This window comes from Heterocephalus glaber, unplaced genomic scaffold, assembly GCF_053883595.1.
Source record: "Heterocephalus glaber isolate CG9 unplaced genomic scaffold, H.glaber_assembly_v1.0 deba00001442, whole genome shotgun sequence".
In the NCBI taxonomy this organism is placed as follows: domain Eukaryota; kingdom Metazoa; phylum Chordata; class Mammalia; order Rodentia; family Bathyergidae; genus Heterocephalus; species Heterocephalus glaber.
In genome coordinates, this window is record NW_028258296.1 from 15,346,428 (window position 1) to 15,365,101 (window position 18,674).

The following is an 18,674-nucleotide window of genomic DNA, read 5'->3' on the forward strand; positions in this document are numbered from 1 at the left end:
AAATATAGATTAAACTACAGTTTAAAAACAAATTTCATTTTGTTTTCAACTTCCCATGCTTTAAGTATAAAAACTCTTAAATCAAGAGCATTGCCACAGAGATATAAGTTTTACTTGGAAATGTGCATCTGAAACAGAAAATTGTCCTTATAATTTTGTACAAAATGGCACTACTTTCAGAAACATACTCAAAGAAGTGTTTATGCTTTATTTCATTAAATAGAGCACATTATTCCTAATTATTGTTTTTAAAACATTGTTAATTAAACAAAGGAGGATGCTGGGGCTATAAAACAATTTTTGCTTTGTCACCCCAAATGACTGCCTCTGAGCTCTCTAATTTAAAAATAGATAAAAAAAATCAAAATTCAATAAACAGCCTTTTGAATCATTCATCATTCCTGAATATAATGAAAAAATCTCTGTGATTATAATCAGTTAGACCATTAAAATCCTAAATTCCTATATCAAAAGAACACTTTAATGACTACCTTTAATTTATACAAAAAAATTAAATGTGTCTTTTAACCACATATTTTAGATATAAGACTGATGGCTTAGCTTTCTCTCCAAATAGCAATATGGTATAGCAAATGAGGGAGAGAGGTATTGATGGCCTTTATTTTTGTATTTGTTTTCAGTGGTATTTGGATAGAACCCAGGTCTTTTGCACTGAGCTATGTCTCCAGTTCCTTTTTTATTTTTTCCAGTAATCAAATTTCATAGACTGGGCTTGAATTTGAGAACCTCCTGCCTTAGCCTGTGCACCACCACGCTTGGCTTGATGAACTTAGAGCTTTACTATCTAGCACAACTACTAGCAAATCAATAAACCAACTAAGAGATCATGACTGAGTAAAGTCGAGGCACTGTACTCAAAAGAATAAATATAAAAATACAGAGTGCAGAGAGAAAAAGGTGGTATAAAGACTTATAAATGTATCTTCAGTGACTTTGGCAGAATACATTTTCTTGGGTTCAAATTGCTATGTCGTATTTTATAATTTAGACACTTTCTTTGCATATATTGAATGTTTTATTTTGAAAAAGATAATTATAGAATAACCTAAAGGATATACTTGAGTAGAATAATTATGGTGTCTATTAAATCAGGTATTTTTACCTTTAAAATAGCACAAATTTCAAGAAACACTAAGACATTCTCATTTATATGTCTGATTACTCTAGATTTTTCTTCTCATGGTAGTTGGTATTGTCATAAAAGAACAAGTCAAATCAAAGAAGCACATTTCACCCTTTTGTTTATTTCACATTGACTCAAAACTGTATCTAAAGGAAATCTCTAGGCTAAGCTGAAAGTGAACATGGGTTTGCTAATTATATATGCTTAGTATTTGGGGGGGTTATTGTAAGAAAAATATAATTATAACATAAAGAGTGACATACCATGTAGTGTTGATAATTACATCTGTGTAAGTACATCATAGGACATATACTAAATAGAATAAGAAAACTTAATCTAGGCAACTAAAGTTAAGAATAGAAAATATAAAAACAATTGTAAGAATGGTAGGTGATATAAAAACTAATGTAAATGTAACACTAATCATAATAAAAATTAATTAAATTATAATTTGAAGCAGAGAAACTTTATTTGTAAAAAATACCATATGTTCCCTACCTTTAAAATGAAATAATAAAAAATTTGGATGCACAAAAATAAAAAAGATAATCGGAAATATAGTTACTTATTTATGTTTTTGGTACCTGGTATCGAACTCAGGACCTTGCACTTGCGAAGCAGGTGGTGGAACCATTAAGCTAAATCCCTGGCCCTTGACCAATAGTTATTAGTGATAATAATAGTAGGAAAATTTGAAGAGATTATGCATAACAAAGAATAAAGTGGAAGATGGCATCCTTGAAAAAAGCAGTGAGATGTTAGCAAAATATAATTACATATTTTCAGATATTTGATTATTTGATCTTAATAAAAAAAAATATTCAAAACTCTTCTCCAAAACCCATAGTTTCTAATTTGTGAGTTTAAAAATAAATTTCAGAATGTGTATTTTTAATTTATTTATATGTGTATTTATTCACTCATTTGTATTGTAAAAAATAATATACATCATAAAATTTGCCATCTTATTCATTTTAAATTTTACAGTAGAAATCTTTAGTACATATGGATACTGCTATCTAAATCTCTAGAACTTTTTCATCTTGAAAAACTGAAACTATGTACCATTGAACAACATTCCCTTTATTTCTTTCACCCAAGAACATGGCAACCATAATTCTGCTGCATATTTCATTGCTACTGCATTTTTATTATTGAGCCACTTACAGTTGGACATTTGGGTTGCTTATCTCACCAGTCAGTTTAGGGTCCTTTTACCTCATTCAGGTAGAAATCATGTATCAGCAAGGTATGTTGTGCTAGTGGCTCTGATGCCACTGGGCCATACTAGTTAATACTGGATCCGATGCTTGACACGCTGGCTGCTGGCCTCCACTACTGCTGGCCTCCATCATTTGAAGCTTGCGTGTGCCAGACTCAATCAGGCAACTCTACTGGATGCTGGTCTCTGCTGCTGATACTCACTGGTTGTTCATTTCTGGAACTCTTCAGGGCTAAGCCCCTACTTCTTATTGTTCTTTTTTTTTTTTAGTGACTGATTCACCCACTTTACTTAGGATAAGAACATTGAGTAGATTTACAGGACCTTCCAAGCCCCCACTACCTTACAAATAAATCATTAGCAGATTTACAAGACCTCTGAAACCAACTATTTTAACCGCACCTGTACAGCAGTGCATGGGGTCAGTATACCAGAGGGAGCCCTCCTAGACTACTCAAAGTGTGCAGAGAGTGCTGCATATATAGCAAGTCCAGACCTGTGATTGATCCAAATGGAGGCCTATGATTGTTTCATATTAATGCCTGCTGATTGATCAGATTACAGACCTTTGATTGGCTCAAATGAATGAAGCTTCAGTACAATCACACCTGTGCTGCCAGAGTCAGTGAAAAGGCAGGAAAACATAAATCAGTTGATTTACAGTCGTGTCTCCACGAAAAATAGTATGGCAAAATCTGGATATCTTCACAGGGGCTCACTGTATTCATCAGCTCACTGGAGTTGGGGGAGGTTGAGGGTGTTAATGGTGGGGCTTCCCTTAACCATCTCAGGATGATGCTCCCCTTCTTTAAAGAGGTGGGAGCAGCACCTGGAGTGATGGGAGCAGGAGAGGTCACCAAGGAGAACAGTCAAGTTGCACCTTCTGTTTCAGTGATGTGGAAGGGAGTGGCTGCCGAACAACCAGGGAGGACACCTAGGTAAGTTGTCTCAGTTCATTCTGGGAAGGGAGTGAAGAGAGAGCAAAGGGAAGTGAGGTAGAGGGCAAGATGGCTTTTGCAGGACAGGAACAGGGGAGTCCAGTGCTTCTTGTCTGTCTTACGCACACCTCTTGTTTACTATGAACAACACAATTAGCATGGACATTAAAAACTTACCTGGGATCCTACCTACACTTATGTTGGATATATATTCAAGAATGTACAGATGGTATAGTAATATTATTTTTAGTATTTCAAGAAATCTTCATACTGTTGTTGTATCTGTTTCACCATTTTGCATTCCCACCAACAGTGCATGAAAATTTCAATTTCTCCACGTCCTCAACAATACTTTCTATTTTGATTATTTATTCATTTTATGGTGGTCATTCCCAATGGGTATAAGGTGAGTGTCAATTTTTATTTGCAATTAGTGACAACTGAGTTTGAGATTAGTTGTGGGCTTTACATATATGATCTTTATTATGTCAAGGTAATGTCTTTCTATTCCTAGTTTGTTGAATGTTTCTCCCATTAAAGTTTGTTAAACTTTGTTAAATTTCTTTCTGCATCACTCGAGATTATGGTGCTCTTTTGTTTTTCATTCTGTTAATGCTAAACATCATATGTATCCATTTTGATATGTAGAAATATTATTGCAATCCAGAAACATAGCTTACTTCTCCATGGTGTGTAATTCTTTTGATGTGCTGTTAAATTGGGTATTTCGGCATTTTCATGTGGATTTCTGGATTCACCAGTTATTGTCTATTGGTATGTAGTTTTTTTTTGTAGCATCTTTGTCTTGGTTTGGACAAAGGTAATGCTGGGCTTATATAATTTGAAAATGTTCCCTTATGTTCAATGTTTTAAAGTGTTTGAGAAGGATGGGTAGTAATTCTTTAAATTAATATTGGTGGAATTTTCTAGTGAAACAATCTAGTCCTGGGATTTTCTCTGTTGGGAATTTTTAAATTACTGGCTTAAATCTCTTTTGTCTAAGATTGTACAAACCTTTAATTTCTTCATGATGAAATCTTGATTGTATGTTTTTTTGAATTTATCTACATGTTCGGTGTTCAACTTGTTGATGTATTTATGGTCATAGTAGTCTTTTATGGTCCTTTATCTTCTGGAACAACATGTCCAGTGTGTTCTCTTTTATTACATTTATTATTTGAATCTCTTCTATATAATGATTTGAAAATTTTTGTTGATTTTAAAAACACTATTAATTTTAACTATTTTTCATTCTCTACATGGCTTATTTCTGCTTCAAGCTTTATCGTTACTATTATTAATATCATTATTATTGTTTTGAGACAGGATCTCACTATATCATTCAGGCTGAACTTGATGTCACCATGTAGATCGGTCCATCCTCACACTCCTGGTGTCCTCCTGCCTCAGATTCCTGACTGCTAGGATTACAGGTATGTACCAACACACCAGCATTATTTTCTTCCTCCTAGATATTTTTCTATTTGCTTGAAGTCTACCTTTCAAGATTTTTTTCTTTTTGAGACAGAGACTCACTATGTAGTTCAAACTGATCTTGAACTCACGGTGTAGCTCAGGCTGGCCTCTAACTCCCAGCTATCCTCCTGCCTCAACCTCCCAAGTGCTGGGATTATAGGCATTCACTACCATGCCCAGCTTTCAAGATCTTTTTGACAAGATCTATTTTTTCCAAGTTTATTGGTACATTTTAGGTATAAGATACAGTTGCATTCCTCATTGGGATCTTGTAAGTTTACATGGTGTATCCTAGTTCTTATTTTTTTGCCATTTCCCTGCCCTCCCTTTACCGCCTCCACCCTTCCCTATTTACAGAGACTTTGCTTCCATTTTTTCCTTTTCTCGTATTTTTTCTTTTCCCTTCTTTCTTTTCCCCTACCCCTCTCACTTCTCCTACTCGTTTAAACCTTTACTTCCTATTTCACATTGTCAATTATACCATTTGAACCTTATAGCAGCACCGTTTGTAATAACTAAAACTTGGAAACACCCCAAATGCCCATCAACTGGAGAATGGATAAAGAAGATGTGGGTTTTTTTTTTCACAAAATGGAATTCTACTCAGCCATAAAGAATAAGAAACTAGAGACAAGATCTATTTTGAAAAACCAATGTAGGCATTTACTTCCATAAACTTTAACTTTTACAGCTCTGGCTGTATCCCAAAGAAATCTTTGGGATACAGCAAAAGTATGTTGTTTTTTCACTTCTCAACATATTTTCCAATGTTCTTTGTGATTTCTTTGATAACTTCATTGTTAAACATAGTATCATTTGTTTTCTACATCTTAGTTAAATTTTCAGGTTTCATTTTCTATTTATTTCTTGTATTTCATTGTGGTTGGAAAATATAATTGGCATGATTTAAATCTTAAATTTAGTATAACTTATTTCTATGCTGAAAAATGTTCTATGTACATTTGAGAAGAATGTATATTCACTTGCTCTTGGATAAAGTATTCTATGTATATCTACTAGGTCTAATTGGGATATAGTGTCATTCAAGGTTCTGTTTTCTTATGTATGTATGTATGTATGTATGTATGTATGTATGTATCTATGTGTTTGTTTGAGACAGGGCCTTGTTATATAATTCAGGGGGGCCTTGAACTCTATCTCCCAGGTTGGCCGCAAGCTTACAGCAATCCTACTATCTCTGCCCCCCCAGTGCTGGGGTTACAGAGGTGTCCTACCCTTGCCAGGCTGTTTTCTTATTTATATACTTCTGATTGTTGTATCAAATCTTAAAGTAAGATATTAAAAATCTATTATTAAGTTCCTGCCTATTTGTTTCCTCAATTCTTTAAATGTTTCTCCCATTATATGAGGTTAGGTGCATATACAATTATTATAATAATTTCCTTGTGAGTTACTCTTCCATCATTATTTTATGTGTTTAGGTCTCTTGTGACAGTTTTTTAAATTTGCAATCTACAGTTTTTCTTATATAAGTAGGGCCATTTCTGCTCTCTCATAAGCATTTATGTGGACTGTCTTTTTATAAACTGTCTTTACAGTATTTTCTGATTCTATAGTATCGATATATGTGCTTTTCTACAGACATTTATACTTTTATAAGTTTTGTGTGGCTTTCTAGTGTCATTTTCTTTCAACTTGAAAAATTCCAATTAGCATTTTTTAACAGACAGGTCAAATTGTGATGAGTTCCCTCAGCATTCATTTATCTGGGAAGGTCCTCATTTCTCCCCCAAATTAAAGAATACTTTCTGTAGACATAGTATTCTTGGTAAGCAATTTTCTCATTCCCCCTCTCAGCACATTGAAGATATCATCCTATTCTGTTTTGTCCTTCAATCTTTCTGCTGAGAATTCTACTAAAATTTAAGGAAGCTCCCTTGTGTGTAACAATTCACTTCTTTCTGCTTTTTAAAGTCTGTCTGTGACTTCTGACCATTTTCATATAAGGCTTTGATGTGAGTTCCAAGTTCTTCTCAGTTTCATTCCTTTGAGATTCTTCAATTTGCCTGATCATTTCCTTCTTCAGACTTGGAGTTTTCAGCTTTGTTGCTTCAAACGAATGATGTGCACATTTTCTCTCACTTCTCTTGAAAGGATGGTGCAATGTATGTATTGCCTTCCTGTGATGGCGTTCTACATATCACATAGACTTTAATCAGTATTCATCATTCCTTCTCTTGTAATAATTCCAAATGACACACTTTCCTCTTCTCAGAGTCTTTCGTCTACTTAATAAAGGTATCTCCTGAGCCCAATAGTAGATTTTTCAATTCAGCTATTGTATCCTTTTGCTTTAGAACTTCTGGTTCTTCTTTTCTTCCTTTTGTTGCTGGCTTTTTATTGACATTACCATTTTGTTCATGCATCATCTTTCTCATCTTATTTAAATATCAGTTCCCTTATGGGTTACTGTACTTCTTTAAGGTCAATATTTTGAATTATTTGCTGGTACTTACATAGATCTGCCTTTTCTTGAGTTGGCTTCTGAAAATGTATTTGTTGTTTTGATTGGGCAAAGTTTCCTTGTTTTATTACATGTCTTGCTATTTTTATTGAATTTTGACATTTGGTGATGAAAAAAAGAAGAGGAGGAGGATGAGGAGTCAGAGAGGGGGAGGAAAGGATAGCCTGCAGACTTTCTGGTAGATTTTCCTTAATTATATTAACTAAAATTTCTGGGTAACTCTGCAACTTGTGTTGGTACATTGCTTCTTTGAAGTTGTGCATGTAATTTTTCAATTAGAGACTTTAAAAGTTTCTTTTGGGGAGCCTATTCTCTCTTCTTCCTTCTTAGAATGTAGATGCTCTTGTGCTGCACGAGTTTCCCCAAAACTGAAACGTTTAGTGCAAATTCTATTGTTACCTTTCCTTGCCAAAGGAGAAGCTGTAAATCCAATGTGCTCTTCCAAATACTGGAAGTCCTGCAGGCTGGGGAGAATGTCATGATGGGAGAAACATGACAGTTTTTCTTACATCAGTGCAGCTGTTCTTTAATGTCAGTTGCCTGGGATGCTGCGACCTTACTTCATCAGTTCTGTTAAAAGCTGTTTGGACCATGTACTCTTGTTAAGTTGGTGTCTTTGAGGGAAAATGTGGTACAATGTTTCCTTTACAGTCATCTTGCTGATGTGACACCAGAATACACATTGCATTTAAGAACATATGGACTGAAACAGAATATTTATTATTCATCTGGCCATAAAATATATTTCAATTAATTTCAAACTATCCACAAACTGTTTCAGCTCTCAGACATTAATACATATATGTATATGTCTACACATATATATGTGTGTGTGACCGTACTTATACATATATATATATATAATATAGGCATATATACATATATAATGGAACCAATCCTATGTATAATTGAATGAACAAAATCTTGTATTTCCAGAAACTGAAAAATAAAACATCACCAATTAAACTTTTGTTTATTTACAGAATTCTTAAAGACATTTGAAAGTACTCAGAGTGGAATGAAAATGAAAGCCAATTGTGTAAAAATTTGGGGGATATATTTAAGGTAGTCTTACGGAAGTGTGTAAAAGAATACCAAAAATTCTAAATGTAATTTTGTGCAAAATTAAGGAGTGAGAAAATAGTTACCTAGCTAAACCCCAAAACAATAATAACAAACTATCAATAAATGACCAAAGAAAAGACCAGGCCTTAATGAAATGTAAAACCATTTAAAGGATGGAGGATAATTGATATAATAAATGAGAGCCCATATCATAAAAGGGATACACAATAAAATATACAGACAGACTTGGCAAAACTGTAAGAGAAGCATTTCCAGAACACTTGCTGATTTTCCTAAAATACTTTGTAACAATAATGTATGAATTAGGATAGGATCTAGGCATTTGTCCTACATAGCCTGCATTTGAATGCAATGTTCTAAACTCTCACTTCAATTTCTTCTCTTATTATCTTGTTATAGCAAGTTACTTAGTCTCTTTGTAATTCCAGTTTCTCAAGTGTAAAATATTCTGTGTTGTATGTGAATTAAATTTAAGTTAATATCCTTAAACATTTAGGAATAATCATGAAATGCATATGCATAATAAATATTAGAGACTGATTGGATTGCTCAAGGAAATGTTCTGCTGGGATGAATGTGTTTAGGACCCAGATCATCTACTTATACAGCATTTGACTTCACAATGTTTGTGATGTTTTCTTTCATAAACCATGAAATGGTAATATTGATTGCTACATTTATGGTTATTTTAAGGACATATTGTATGTTAAAGAGCTTAATAAAAAATCACCATTTCATAATCAGCTTTGGTGAATGATTCTGCTTAATCCTTCTGTAAGGATCATTTTGGGAATTGTATGAAAATAAAAATGAAATACTTAGTAACCGTAAGCACTTTTGAGAAGGGATATGAATACTAGCATTATAAAAAGTAATTTGAAGTAAGAACATAACTTATCCAGGTAGATACATTCTTTGGTACCGTTTGCTGTTATAATTTCCCATGTCTTTTCCTCCTATTTTAAAAGAATATTCTAAAATAAAAATGTAATATTGACACTAATGTCAGATCATTAAAATGAATAAATTCAGACTAATGCATGGGGCTGTTTGTGACACAATTTTCTGAAATGTTAACTATAATAATATCAAATGTATTGATTTGCAGCTCATAATCCAGTTATATAGGTAACAATCCATCTCTTTGGAAATTGAGTTTTGCTTGCAAATAAAATCAAGATTAAGGAATAAAAATTTGATGATGTTGGACAGATTAGATTGAACTTTTCATATACTTTAAAAAATAAAAAAGGATTAGAAAAATAATTTGTTTATATGGCAAAATTTCAGAACTGAAGACATACAATGCTCTGGAGACTAGGGATTTGATTTATTCAATATTAAAAAATGTCACTAAAGAAATCCTGGCCAAGAGATTTCAGCTTTTTAACAATTGAAACAATAAATGAAAACAACTTCATTTTTTTGTATAGGAGCATATTTTACTTTTATATGGGAACTAAGTTTAGAAGTGGTAATTTTTCAGAAACGTGGTTCACACCAATGTTTTAAGACTCTGATTTTCTCTAGGGAAGTTCTTTTACCTGCATCAAACTGTCTCAATAAAGTCAATTATGTGTGCTATCAAGTTATGTGAACTTTAGATGTATAAGGAAAATCAGAGGGAACACTGTATTTTTCATTGTTGTTGCAGTGTACGTTTTCATGAGTTGAATGGATGACTTGTGCTTTTTGTTTGTATTATTGGACAAGAGCGCATCAGTGCATTAACACACTTTAAAACAATAAAGCACACCATAAGTCTACTTTCAGTCAATTCATTTACACTCACCATTTTTTTTTTCCGGTACTGGGGATTAAACTCAGGACTTTGCACTTGCTAGGCAGGCACAGCGCCACTGAACTAAATCACTGGCCCTACACTCACCTTATTGACTCAATTTGCATGATCAAATCTGTGGTAGAATGCATCCTCCCTGGGAAATATATCCAGGTTAAAGTTTAGCACCTGTAACTTAAGTTTTAGTAGCAAAATGTCTTGAAAATTTTACCTTACTCCAAAGGAATGATGCTCTTATATCATAGAAACAACTCAGCTGATTGATTAAACATACCAAAAACAGTGCTTATCTCTGTTAGAAATCTTCTTTAGGATTATGATTATTGATTAGAGTCTCTTAATGCCATGGGTTGAGCCTGAAGATGGTCCTTTGCCTCCTCCCTACTTCCTTTCTCCTCCATAGATTAGAGAGTCAAACTGTCTGTTTGGCTAATATTGTAGACCCTGGATGGCAGAGCCCCAGGAGACAGTTACATTATGTATCTTTCCCTGTTCCCTTCCTGCACATGCCCTGATCATGAAACAATCACACTACATTCCACCTAGGCCACATAGGCCATGTAGCACTATTTGTCCCAGCTTCTTTTCCTGTTTGCCTTCCACTATAGATAAAGAGTGCAGGGGACTCCAGGCGGCCATTATTTCCTGAGGAGCTATGGTTCCACTTGGTCCCAACTTTCAAGAATAGTCTTTGTTTCTTCATCTTTTCTTCATCTCCCACTGCTCTCCCCAGCTTTGGACCTTACACTGTGTGGGTTGTGGCATCTTAAGTTTTATTTCAAATGAGTCTGAAAATAAAATATCCATACTTCTGAGAAAATAATTACAGCATAAATTCACTAACAAACACAGAACCCAATAAAAATGAGAGCTTAGGTTTTGAGATCAGTGATTATGCTATCTCATTATGAGTTTATTTGGATCAAGAAGTGCAGATCTTAAAAACTCTATCATTCTTCATATAAAAAGAAAAAAAAAATGAACTAGTGACCAACCAGACAGAAACTACCACTTATTCTTATCTGTGGTACTTGTCTCTCACGTTTATGGTTTCTGGTTATTGTTCATTTATGAATATGGTCAACTATTTTTGTAGCCCTACAAATTAATTAGTGGTAAATTTTCAGTTCATAGAATTTAAATTTTCCTTATTAAAGCATTTGGTTTGTGCTCTCTGCTTAAAACAACTCATTTTCCATAAGAAGAAGCAAAATATGATGTGGGAGAGACATCTTGTGAAATAATTGTCAGTGATTGTTTTGTAGGCATTAAGTTATCAGGTTTCACAAATGAGGTGACATTGGGCCTGAGTTGTCATAGCAGGCAATATAAGTGATTTCATTGCCCAAATGTGGAAAGAGCAACTTCTATGGCTTTGGTTATTCACTAATCAAAATATCTTAATTTTAATATCAAAGGTGAAAATTGTTCCTGATTTCCAGAATTATTTGAGGGAATATACATGCTATGTTCAGTAAATGCCATCTCTAACTAAGCACTCGGACTTTTTTCTATTTGCTAGAACTCAGGAGAAGTGCTGGACATACAAATATTTGGGCAGAGTGGCTGTTATGGTTTGGATTTAAATGTCCTCCATAATGTTCATGTGTTAAGGATTTAGTCTCCATTGCAGCAGTGTTTGGAAGCTGTTAGGAACTTATTAGGATCTTGAGGACTCCCAGTAGCTTAATCCTCTGGTGAGTTCTTGATTGAATGGAATACCAGAAGGCAGTGGAAACTGTTAGGAGATGGCTCCCAGTTGGAGAAAGTAGGTCACTGGGTGTGCATCCTGGAAGGGTGTATTTTGTTCCTATCCCCTTCCTAGTCTCTCTCTGCCTCTTGTCTCTCATAAGGTGAGCTGCTGTGTTCCATCACATACTGTCCACCATGATATTCCATTTCCCCATGCCCTAGAATAATGGAACCAGGTGACGATGGACTGAAACATCTGGAAGTGTGAGCCTAAATAAATCTCTCCTCTTTTATCTTGATTTTCTTAATCATTTTATCACACTAACAGCAAACTGACTAACACCATACTAACACCATAATAAAAGACACCTGGATGGGAAAAATGAGGCATAACTTGCAGAAGTGCTCCACTAGGCAAGAGTCTGCCTGAAGCAGACAGGACAAAAAATAAACTGGGTAGAGTCAAACTTTATCATAGAAAAAACTGGCAAGTTGGGTCAACTGCCTGCCTCAACTGTGCTTCAGTCCTATTGTACAAGCCCATATGGTTACCTACTGAAATTCATAAAATCATCATGTCTCCATGCCAACTGTAGGTCACAACTTCTGTTGAACCATAAAGTCAAAAGCAGACAATACAAACAGCCAACTACAAATTGGTAGAGATGAATGACACACTTGTAGGATTTAGCCTTGGTGCTACTTGAGTTGTACTGAGAATATTGAGTTTCAAGATAGTATACAAAAATAGTCTCTCCTTTTCGGAATGTTTACTCTACCAGGCACTTGTTTTACTATTGCAGCACATTGCCATTCATTAGTATATAAGCAATCTTCAATATAAATTTATCATATAAAATGAAGCTTAACAAAGTAATACAATGTGACTCGTCATATTCAGTTGCAATCACCCCATAGGTAGCTTATTTAAAACATTTAACTATTTGAAATTTATAACAAACTTTTTTTCCTGCTAAGTAGAATCATTAAGGAAATATTATATATCTCATTGTTCACTAAAAAGGTATAAAATAGATTACTATGCTATTCACAATATACACCAGTAATTCTGTTTAAAATACGATTTTCTACCATAATTTAATGTAGCTAATACAATGATAGCTTTCGGATATATCATGGTTTAAGTACATATAGTTAAATAAAATTCTTAATTAAGAAAACTTTCTCTCCCTCCCTCACTTAAAATGAATAACCTATAAAGTTTTGGTCTTGTGGACATGTTTAGAATAAAGGTATATGCCCCTAGACAACCATATTCATCTCTCCATTTGTTCTTTCAACATTTATTAGATATTAAACTGCATGCCTCACAATGCCTTAAACACTTATATGACTAAATCATTTAACTCTCATTCTATGATACAGATGAGATTAAAAACTTCATTTGAAGGAATAAAAACTGAAATTAATGCAGATCAAATGACTCAACCATAGGCAAATAAGTAATCATCATTTGTGCCCATATAGCCTTATTCTAAAATTTATATTTCTAATTATTTTCTTGTACTCTCTTTCTGCCACCACCTCTATGACATTCCTCACAGTGGGTAGGGGGATGATTGTGGTTCACCCAGTGTTCACTACTGAGAGGATATTTTTACCATTTAATCAATATCATATAGATGATTAAGTCCCTAGGGAAATTACATAAACATGAGTAAGCATGTATTTTGATTTGTAGAAGAATTCTAAGTAATTGTAAGTCAATAACAGGAAGTTTTCTTGATTTGTTGTATAGAGCATTTGATGATACGTACTGACAGTACACTAATATGCATTCACAAATATCTACTGGGATTGGATGCATAGGTCAGGAAAAGTGGATACAGATTAGTATCTGCTAGGAAACAGTCAAATATAATTTTTATATTTACATAATATAGCAATAAAAGCTAACACCACAAATAATGTAATGATGAGTTTATTAGGGACAAAATAAAAGAAAACATTCAAATGTAATCAAAGAAAATCAAGTGACCATCACATTATCAAAAGATCATCAGATTATCAATGTACCAAAAGTTGTGGTTAGTAGATAAAAGATGAATTTGGATTTACACCAAAATTTTGCATTTTGTATATTCATGAATTAAAAATTATAAATTAAGTAATACCCACTCCACACATGTACCTCAAAATTTTCACAATCAACTATATTTTTACCTTTATAATTTCTGAAAATTTTGCAATGTAGAGGATTAACTTTTCATTGACACCTATTATAATTCTTAGAAATACTTATTTATTCAGGAATAAATGTTGGAAAAGTAATAGATTAACACAAAGAAAATATAATAGTCAAAAGCAATATAGACTTTTGAACTATTTATTATTAGCCACTGGTAATTTAGCATAGTTACTCTACAAAATAGAGTATTAGCTTCTAGGACTCTTACTCAAGGATACAGGGCTTGCCTAGTATATCTCAGACCCTGGTTTTGACATCACTATCACTGTTAAAAGGTAAAATAAATTACACATCTCTCTCTATCTCTGCCTCTCTCTCTCTCCATAAATGTTTGTGTATGTGTATGTGTGTGTTTCCATATTCATTCTGTGCTTCTTATGTACAAAATGAATCATTTTATAATATTTAATTTGCACATTTTCAGGAAGGTCATACATATATCATTCATCATGGTTCCAAATACATAAAATGTTCTCTGGAAACAGTCTCTTCAAAATTATTTTTATTTATGTAACACTATTTGTAAGTTAGCACTGCCAATTGCTTGTCTACTACATATAATAAAATGGAGGGTTCTAATTAAAATAAATACATGATTATAAAATCACCATACTAACTGCAGAAAATTTTTGCTGCAGTACAAATGAAAGAGAAGCATTTACATTTGGAATAAATTATATTTTAAATTATTTATTTTTATCAACTAGTATATAAGATATCAAATGAATGTAGAAAAGTTATACTGCAATGCTTATAACTCAATGGTTGACATTATATTTATTAAATACATAAAGAAACAGTTTCTGTGAGCTTGCATCTTAATTTCTTGATTCTAGCAAAGATTTTAGAGCAACTTCTATGTTCTGAACACAAAAGATCTTAAATGATTTCAGCAGAATGCTATCAGTAGACCAATGAACACCACTGCAAATCATATCCTCATGTTCAGAACTAATATGAAAGAGATCCTTCAAGTACATTATGTTACATCACATTTTTACTTTGCATGAAAACATTCTTATTAGTACCATGTATATCTTAATTTTGACCATCTTGAAAACAAAATCTAACAAGTAATCCTTGCCCCAGCCTCCTACTACCCAACTATTTCTTCAATTCAGTTGTTCCCTATGATTAAGACTTTATGGTAGTTATATTTATTGTATTTTAGCCACATGACAGTATGTAGTTAATGTACTACAAATAAAGAAACAGTACTAAACTATGACATAAGTTGTCATATCAATAGATTTTTATTTTCCATATATTGAAAGAGCTTTATAGTTTTTATAGCAGTTATGGAAGTTTCAAGGACTATAGCAAAGTTCATGAATAATCAGGAAATGACAACTATATTGGAATAGATGCCTCACTAGTCATAAACATAAATGCTGGAATGTGAACACACATCTCAATTTCAGAGATTTAAAAAATGAAACAGTGTTGTGTTAGAACTAATGAAATACATTAGGTGTCTGTACTCACTGTCTCTAAGAGCTATTCTATTCCCTCTGGAATCTTCTCTAATTACTTTCATCTATGCTGCTCCAACCGAAAGGGCCTTTTCCAGCATCATCAGAGTTCATGTGTTGAAAAATCCAGTGGGAAATTCTCAGTTCTCATTTGTCTTGATCTATCATCAGTGCTTGCCACAGGAGATTACTTCATCCTTCTTGAAATGCCTTATTTTCTTGGCTTCCACTATATGGAATCCCCATTTTTCCCACTTCTCTTATTGCCCTTAGTTTTCTTTGCTAGTTTCTTATTTTTTTCTCTCCTTAGAGTGACCAGGTTTCATTTTTCTGGAATTTTTGTCTATCAGCACTCATTCTTTTATGATCTAATATACTGTAGCCTTAAAAATGATCTCTACATGGTAATTTCTACATTTCTATTTTTCATTCATACCTACTTCCGACATTGTAAGATATTGAGTTATATTCTTTATACACCTAAGTGTATGTCTCAGTGACATTTCAAACTTAAAATATTGATCATTCCTTTAAAACCATAACCTTCATCAAACATGCCCTGGGGATGTTTGATAGGAGCACTGCCCCTACTCATGAAAGCTTGTCCTAATCAAGGCTCAAAGGCCTCATTTCCCAACTCCATCCCATTGGTGCTTAGATGTCAACATATTCAAATCAGGTTGGGGGGAGCCTTCACTCAGACCACTGCAACAATGACCCCTGTAAAGTGAACACAGAAAATAGAAGCATTTTTATTACTCTGGGAACATTTTTAATCTGGACTTTATAATCTTACTAATTGTGACTGGCACTTGGAACCATAACTAATCATTTTTTGGTTACTGAATCTAAAGTTTATTTGTGTAAATCAAGGTAATGTGAATTATTACCAACCCTGAAGACTAATACAGAAATATTTCCACTAATTAATTTTTTGGTGCCATTGCTCTCTGACTTTGTAGGGTGCTGAATCACCCCAACAAGTCAACACTCACTACCTGTGATAAGGTACAGTTCCTATGTTGAAAATATATGTAGTTATTTTCCTCTAATCATTATTTTAATAGTATTATTCAATACTATTATCTTGATACTATCCTACAAAATAGGATAATTTTAAAAAAGAGAACAACTAAAATACACATGTAGAAATTAAAAGCACTCAGAATAACTTGGTCCATATCTTACAAAAATAAGAATAAAGAAAAAGAAGGAAATCCTATTTTATCTACCAATACCAGAAGAGACTTTACTTTGTCCATAAATGTTGACTTTATTCATGTTAACTAAACCTTATCTGAATAGAGCTATAAAGTTACTTTTTTTTTTTGGTACTGGGGATCAAACTTGGGACATTGCACTTGCGAGACAGGTGCCAGAACCACTGGGCTAAATCCCCAGCCCTATAAAGTTAAATTCTTCTATATGCATCTTTCTGAATAGACAACATCTTTCAATTAAAACAATTACTTTCATTTTAAATATTTTTAATTTCAAGGATTATATTTTAGGTATATTTATTCTCTTAAAGGTAAATCAACAGAAACACACATGCTCTGAAATGCATTTAATTTTATTTTCCATGATATTTTAATCACAAACAGAATTGCTGAAACAGGAGTACAGAACAACTTTTCTAAAGTTTTCAAATATAAAATGTTTGACTTTGGAACTCCTTTGAGGAAATAAGACTGAGCTTTCAACAGTAGTTCTCTGATTCTTATCAGGAAGAGCACTGATAAAAATACATGCACATAGAATGAAACAAATAATGGTTGTTATTAAATATTTTTTCTAAATGATCCTTATATCTTAATCGCCTAATGGAAGTAATAACCCTAAAGAAATACTTTACAAGTACCTTCTGTATAATGCATGCTAGATGGATATTTGTTCAAAATTCCCAAAAAAGTCTCCCCAAGGTATTCATTCTCTATCTTAAGAAAATGAGTGTCAGACAGAATAGTTGATCTCCTTGATATCTCCATATTTTTTACTGCTTTTATCCATAAACTTCACTTGTGAGCTACTCTTAAAATAGAGGTGAAGTGTGTGTCTTCACTTTTTGGGCTTGAGATAGCTCATTTTGAAAAATAGAGTGTGTACAAATTTTTAGTCCAAGCCTTAAAAAGATTGGATGTTACTATTTTCTTCCTGCTCCATTGCTATGTAAGATTAAGCACATAATCTAACTTGTCTGCACATCCCGAATTGATAAGAGAAAATTGTAGCAGAGCTGCTTCATCTCATATACAGACCTGCAGTGAGAAGCCGAGCCATTCAGCTGCTGCAGGCTCTATCAGGGATTCTCATCTTAAACCAGTGTGAGATGAACTCTAAACACCAACTGAAATGAAGATATGGTACATGAGTAATAAGAAGTGATTGTAGTTTTAAGACACTGAGTTTAAGGAAAGTTTTTCAGGTTAGAATAGCAAGCAAATACAGGGAAGTGAATAGCTGGCTCCACATTTCACAGCTGTATGGAATACAACCAGTTTCTAAATCAAATACAGGCTTACTAAGAGCCTGAACCCTTTAAGCATTATGATTCTTCTCTTATCCCATCCTTCAAACTATCAAGAGTTAGCAGTGACAAATATGAATCGACTTTAGGACTGTATTTTCAAGCCATTATCCACGGTCAGTAGAATGACTACTCATTCTGATTTGCAGGAGACACATTCAGTTTTCCTATAAGACTTATTAATAGTGCTTTCTTGAACTCTAAAATGTTCCATTTATTATACAGTTACTTTAGTGACAACTAATTAATCTAGTCATCACGTGTTGTCTTCACCTGATAAAGATAAAAGGAAAGGAGCAAGGTAGAGGATACAATGATATAATATAAAGACTGAGCAAAAGAAACCCTAGAGGGAGGATGAATAGCATTGAAGTTATTGATTCAGAGGTATTCAAGAGGAATAAGGGGTCTGAGTCATTCAAAGTTCAAATATGTTTAATATATAATATATTATTGAATGGGTACACTGAATCCTTGAATCATCTTGGATCCTTCACTTATTTGGGGAAAGACAATACTATATTACCCAACTCACAGGGTAGCAAGAATTAAATAAAATAATAATTATGCAAGTGTTATAGAATAGTAATGCTAATTCTAGTTTTAGATACCATATTGTTGA